We start from the raw sequence: 6,991 nt of genomic DNA, 5'->3' as shown, positions 1-6,991 counted from the left end.
CAAGACACTTCAGTTCCCTCCACCTGCCCCGGGGAGCTGAGAGGTGGGACATTATTTTTGACCCTGCCCTCCACTTCAGCCCCCATTTTATCCTTCCACTGCACTGATCTCCACCCACAAATGTGTTTAATATTGCTGAGCTCCCTTATTTTCCTCCTCCTTAGGTGCTGGATCCAAAGCTTCTTTCCTTTCATTTCCACAGTGCTGAAGGCACCCAAAGGTGCTGGGAGCTCTGTCAGCAAACCCCATAGCACCCTAGGGAGAGAAATGGGGGTGAAGATCCAAAACAGGGTCCCCATGTCCTCACACAGCAATTGTGGAAGCAGGAGTTTAGGTTTTAGGCCAACCCTGCCATGGACTCACTGCACAATGAGAGTCCCTCGGATCTAAAATGAATCCAGACCCTGCTGGACTCTCACAAGACTCAGTTAATAAATATTAGTGAAATGCAGAGATCCCTGGATGAAAACTGGAGTGGAGGTGTAGACTGCCACGTTTCATTAATTTCTTATTATCTTATAAGGGCTTCACTGGAGCCTAGAGGACTGCATGAATAGTGCATGAATCTGAAGAGCTTGGCTGTCATCCTCACCTTCAGCTGGAAAACGTGGCTTGTGGGAATCCAGACCTGAAGGATCCCTGGGCTGAGGATGGAAAACATGCTCAGGAGCTGATCCTGGCTGTTGGGAGGGGGCTCAACAATCAAGCCTTTTGAAGTTCAGCACGATGTAAATAAATAACATTAAATTAAGGGGGAAACCCGTCCTGAAGTTGGAGTGAGGATGCTGGACTGGAGCAGGAAAGGGATGGAACGTGCAGGTAAAGCAGGAACAGTCACAGACAAGGCAGTGGCAGGAGAGGAAGGATGCTGGTTTTTAGAAGATCATAGAATCATGGAACTATTACAGTTGGAAAGGACCTCCAAGAGGCTACTCCAGAAGTCAGCATAGCAGCCACTGCCCAGCACCTCCAGTCACTCCAGCTCCATAAAAGATTTCTTCTGTCTTCTCACTGAGAAAGACAAGGCTTCCAGCCACCCCAGGAAAGCCCTGAGGCTGGGGTTTGCCTCTTCTAGGAAATCTGCTCTGCCTACAGATCAGATGGAATCTGGCAGGAAAACAACACCAGCACAACCCGAGATGCATCACACTCTGAGCAATTAACTCATCTCTGTTATTGCTTTACAGGGGCTTCCCAGCTACTCCTCTAATCAGCACAAGGTAACTCTCATTCATTTATAAGCACTTCCCCATGTTGTTTTAGAGGAAAATTATCTCTCTCCTGTTTAGCTCAGCAGTCTGAAAGTTCATTTGGCTGAAACATGGGAACATCTCTCACCAGGAGAGAGAGCAGCAACAGGGTTCTGGAAACAACATTTTAAATCACCACTGGCATTTATTTTATAAGGATAATAGTACTGGTATCAACTCATCTGCTGTGAAACACAGTGTTATTGCAGCATTCACATGGAGAGCAAGAGGGGACCTGTGTGTCACCCACTGAACCTCACTTTTCCACCAACTCCAGCATCCCTCTGGTACCCAAACCCACACCTGCACACACTCTGTACCTTGTGTGATTTACTCTCCGACCACCTGGAGAGTGCTGGGCTCCAGCTGATCCCAGCAGGAATGCTGGGCAGTGTGAAAGACACCAATGTACAGATCCCGGCTTTGGCTGTTCTTGGCACTGTACACTTTCTCACCTGTAATTTAAAAATGTATTGTATCAGGGATATTCTGACACTTATTCCTAAATACAATTGGATTCTTCCCCCTCTCTGTTCTCAGTCACTGAGCTCAGAATCACAGGATCACAGAATCATGGAGTGGATTGGGTTGGAGGGGACCTTAAAGTTTATCTCATTCCAACCCTCTGCCACGGGCAGGGACACCTTCCACCAGCCCAGGTTGCTCCAAGTCCCATCCAACCTGGCCTTGGACACTTGCAGGGATGGGATATCCACAGCTTCTCTGGGCAACCTGTGCCAGGGCCTTCAGTCACAATGAAGAGCTTCTTCCCAACATCTAATCTAACCCCACACTCTGTCAGTTTGAAGCCATTCCCTGCCTGTGCAGCTGCAGGGCTGCACAACCCACAGCTCATCTCCAGCTGCTTCCTGCTAAAACACACACCAACACCAACAACACTAACTCAGGGCCCAGGAGGTGTTTTTGAGGTGATGGTGGCACTGGTGGCACTGACATCTGGGTTTGAGGCTCAGAGAGGGAGCTGAGTGCAAGGGTACAGCTGGAGGAGGAGGAGGAGGTGTTACCTCCTCAGCAGACATCAGTAGAGCTCTCTTTGTGTTCCATGTGCTAAATCCAGGCAGAAATGTGTGTGTATCCCTCTACACAAAGCCCTTTCAGGTCTTAATGACTGAAGCATCACTAGGCTGGGCTTGGCTAAAACTCTTTTGCTGCTGCTTTCCCTCACTGCACTGCTGCTCCCAATCAGCCTCACGTTTTGTTCTGGCCCCGTGTTTCAGGACAAAGCTTTAGCATTTTAATAAATCCAGAGGCATCTCAGACCACAGCAATCTGTGAAATACAGGCATTGGTGAACTTTGCATTAGGGCCAAGGATAAACCTTTCATTTTCCTACAAGACCACAGGATCTTACAACCCTAAAAGAAGATCTGCTGGGCGTCAGCACTGCAGGGCCAACAGCACTGCTCTTCTTCCAGCTGGCAGAAAGCAACGGCCCCAAGAGAAAGCACCCCCTGATGGCACTGCCCAGCCTGTCTCCAGTGCCAGGCAGAGCCCTGGAGCCACCTCAGCGACTTTACATCGACTTTGGCACTTGATGCCGTTTGCTTTCCCAGCCGACATTGAAATAACTTTGCAGCAAGCAACTCACAGACACCCCGTGCTCCATTTACCTCCCCCGAAACAGAAAGACTGTGCAAAGCACTTTTCTCCATCCAAACATATCCTGGAGATGCAGTAAGCATCTTTGCTTCCTAATTGAAATCATACATCACTTACTTAAGTGATACTAAATCAGACGCAAACACTGCCGGCAACCCGAGCATTAATAACCAGCTCCCTGCTCCAAAGACAACAGGTCCTCTGCCAGCACAACCCTCACGGCTTCCCAGGGAGCCAGACCCAACCCTGCTCCTGCCACCCTGTCCCCACACCCCTGCTGTGTGCACTGGTCCCACGGAGGGTTCTTTGCTTCTGCTGTCATGCATTTTAATTCTGGGTGCAGGGAACGGCTGCAGCTGAGCCTCCTGTGGGACCAGGGCAAAGGGGCAGTGGCACATCCCTGACTACCCTTCCCTGGGGCTGGGAGACCTCCTCCTGGCAGTCCCAGGGCAGAGCAGACTGAGGCCACCCCGACCCATCATTTCATTCAGGCAAAGCACAGCCTGCCCCAAAAACATCTCCCGTGGGGCACAGAGCCAGCCCAGCTCCTGGGCAACCCCAGCCCTGAGAGTCACTGAATCACAGAATCTGTTTGGATTGGCACCTCAAAGCTCATCTAGCTCCAATCCCCCTACCATGGACAGGGACACCTTCCACCAGAGCAAGTCACATCACCTCCAAGGCCACTTTGACTTGTGGGAGCCATCCAAGAGATTTTTATCCAGGCTGATCTGAGCCCACAGCTCTTAGAAGCAACAACTGACTTTATTTATTTAATTTTTTTTTAAATCCAAAGAGATTTTGCAATGGACTTGTAATCTCACAAGTGGTAAAAATACTCTTTTGTGAGAAGCAGAAACAAGTTTTAACTCAGCTTTGAATGAGCTGCTTTCATGCAGCTCCTGGATCTCTCCTGTACTGCTTCTCCCTCAGTGCTGCTTTTGACAGATCACATTGAATCATATAGATCATATGGAATATAGATCATATAGAATCCAAGAATGATTGGGGTTGGGAGGGACCTTAAAGGTCAGTTCCAATCTGTGCCATGGGCAGGGATGGCACCCACTAGGTCAAGTTGCTCAGGGCCCCCTCCAACCTGGTTTTGAGATCTGAGTTCCTACTCCACACAAAAGCTCCATGGCTTTAGACATGAAGGAAAGTTCATTTCACTCCCATAAGAAGATTTTGTGTTGCTTTCTCCTTTAATTTGACTTCTCAAACCGCAGCAAGAAGGGGATCCCTGCACATGGTTAGGAATGTAGGTGAGCTACTGTGCAGCAAGCAATTAATTTAACAAACTTGTCCTCTTCAAAGAGGTGCAATCTCCCTCCCAGCCAGCCCCTCGTGACTGAATCTGCTGGAAGAGCTGCCAGTGGGAAATAGAGGGCTGACATCACTGAGCTCTCTGCTAAGAGAGATGCCTATTTAGTTTACCTGTCCTGTGTGGTTCTCCTCTGCTCGAGCCTCATGTCAATAATAATAATGGCTATTATGAATAATCTCTGTCAATTAACTAATTTACAAGACTACTCAAATGGTCTTACAAGCTGAAATGTAATTTGCTCATTACCAAGCCCACTCAACTGTCCTGCCCCTGTGCCAGAGGAAAACTGCTGCTGAACTCCATCTCTGCTGCAGAAACAAAGTGGTTTATCCCCTCACTTTGATTTTCATTTCCCATTCAGCCATTAGAAGAAACCCATTCATCAAAGCTATAGGTGTTCCCACCGAAAACCTTCAGCATTTAAAAGCTTTTGACTGAAATATAACATATTAATGGGAGCCGTGATTGCACAGCCCCTCTGCTGACCTTCCATAGGCTGAAATTGCTTATTTGGCCAAATTTATTTGCTACCCATTTATCAATCTAAATCTAAGGTGGCTTTAAAGGTCATAAACCAAACAGCCACTGAAATATGATTAAAGAATATGGAAATAAATTACAAACTCATAATGTTATCCCTTCCTGTGACTTAGTGGCAGAAGCTTGGATGAAATAGGGGAACTTTTTTAAACATCTTACGTATTTGGGGATTCATCTGCCTCCAGAGGGTTGCTGGAGCTCTGTTAATTCACAATGTGCTGCTTTGTGCCTGCTGAAAGGAGGATTAGAAGGGGCAAACTCCAGGTCAGAAGCAGACTAAGAAAAGGCTTTAACTTTCCTTAGAGGGAAAAGTCTCTCCTTGATGACCAGACACATTGTGCTGAGAACTCGCTTCCCATTGAATAAGCAGCACAGTCGTTCCCATGCACAGTTCCCAGATTGCCTCCAAAATAATTAATAGAGCATTAAACTGCCTTAACACTGTGGGGATTAGCGTGGAACCCACTGAAGGTTATGGAAAAAAAATGAGCAAATCTTTATATTTTCCATCTGGAGGACAGCAGGAAAGGTGAACCTTCACATGAAGCTTTGAGGAACATAGAGCAAAGGTGGTTATGGTAAAATAACCAAAATAATTCAGTGCTGAGCATGGCTGAAGCTGGGGAGAAGCAGCATCCTCAAACTGCCCAGCATGAGCTGGAGGAGCACTGGAGGCAGCACTGGTGCTCAGACAGCTCTTAGATATTGGATAGCAATTAATATTAGCAATTAGCAAATACTAGCACAGCAGTGGTGCCACTCCCTTCTCCAGCTGCCATCCTGCTGTTCTCCATCAGCTGCTCCCCAGACCAGTGCCCTGCTCCTGCCCCAGCATGGGCAGAGCTTCTGGAGATGTTGGGAATATCCCATCCCTGTGAGTGTCCAAGGCCAGGTTGGACAGGGCTTGGAGCAACCTGGGCTGGTGGAAGGGGTCCCTGCCCATGGCAGGGGGTTGGAATTGGATGATTTTTAAGGTCCCTTCCAACCCAAACCATTCTATGATTCTTCAGAGCAAGTCAGACCAAGGTAGCCCTCAGGGCCACACACAGGCAGAGCCAAAACCTCCCTCTCCAACATGGGTTAAAGTAACTGGAAGAACTGTTTGAGGTCCTCCGGATTTTTCCAGAGTATGGCATGGGGGGGAAACCCGGACTGGATTTTTCCAGAGTACAGAATGGAGAGAAAACCCAGACTAGATTTCAAAAAAAAAAAAAATTAAAAAAACCATGAAAGGTTGGATTTGATGATCTCAGAGGTCCTTTCCAACCCAGCTGATTCTATGATATTGGCTTAAAAAACAAGCTGCCTGCTCAGAATTAGGCATTAATTCCTACATGTCACCAAAACAATTTTGACTTTATTACCAGAAGCTTCAGTGAAATGACTGTGCAGTCACAGGTGAATTTTAATTCTTGATGAACCTGGAATTGCTTTGCTCAGCAGACTGGGCTAAGCACACACCAACCTCTGCATCCCTGCAAAAATCAAACACCAGCTCCAGAAACATGGTTCCATTTTTACTCGACATCAATTGATTTCCCAGGGAGCATTTTTCCATGTAGCATGAAAGAACTTTTGGGGTTTTTTTAAGCAGATCTACAAAGACAGAGCTCCAGTTCTCTCTGGCAGGAGTATTGCAGGTAGTACTAGTGAATGATGCAGCCTGAGGTGCAAAATATGCACAGCACCATTCCCAAGCTGTGATCACCTCTAGCTGTTGGTTTTGGTGCCTTTTTTTTTTGGTCTCTGGTTTAAATTGATTAATGAATTATTAATAACAGAGAGACATGCATAGCAGATAGACACTGTTTCATAAAAACCTCTTTAGAGAACAACGGGATGAAGAGAAAAACAAGCAAGGCAGTAAAAAGGTAAGATGAACAAGCAGCAGCCTTGGGAGTATGTTATAAGTAACAATAAACCCAACAGAGGACCAGGAAGGCAAGTACTGCCTGGAACAGCCCCTGCAAAGGGGATTATTGAAAAAAATAGATGTTTACCAACACACTCTGCTGCAGCCAGAAATGCAACCTTGCACATCAGACCAGCAATATTAAAGTGTACACACATGGAAGTTTCAGATTGCTTTATCTCTGGATTGACTCCAAGGCAAAGAATCCAAAGATAAAACAGAGGATGTGAAAGATGTCTTATAGCAATTAAGAACAGGGCTTGTGACTCGCTTAACAAATCCAGCTCTTCTCCTCCTGATCAGAACAGGCAGTTCTGCTGAGCTTTGGGGCAGCTTTCTGCT

The sequence above is a fragment of the Manacus candei genome, unplaced genomic scaffold (assembly GCF_025592945.1).
Source record: "Manacus candei isolate 608988 ecotype Guabito, Panama unplaced genomic scaffold, ASM2559294v1 h1tg000037l, whole genome shotgun sequence".
Taxonomy (NCBI): Eukaryota; Metazoa; Chordata; class Aves; order Passeriformes; family Pipridae; genus Manacus; species Manacus candei.
Note: the sequence above shows the minus strand (reverse complement) of the source record.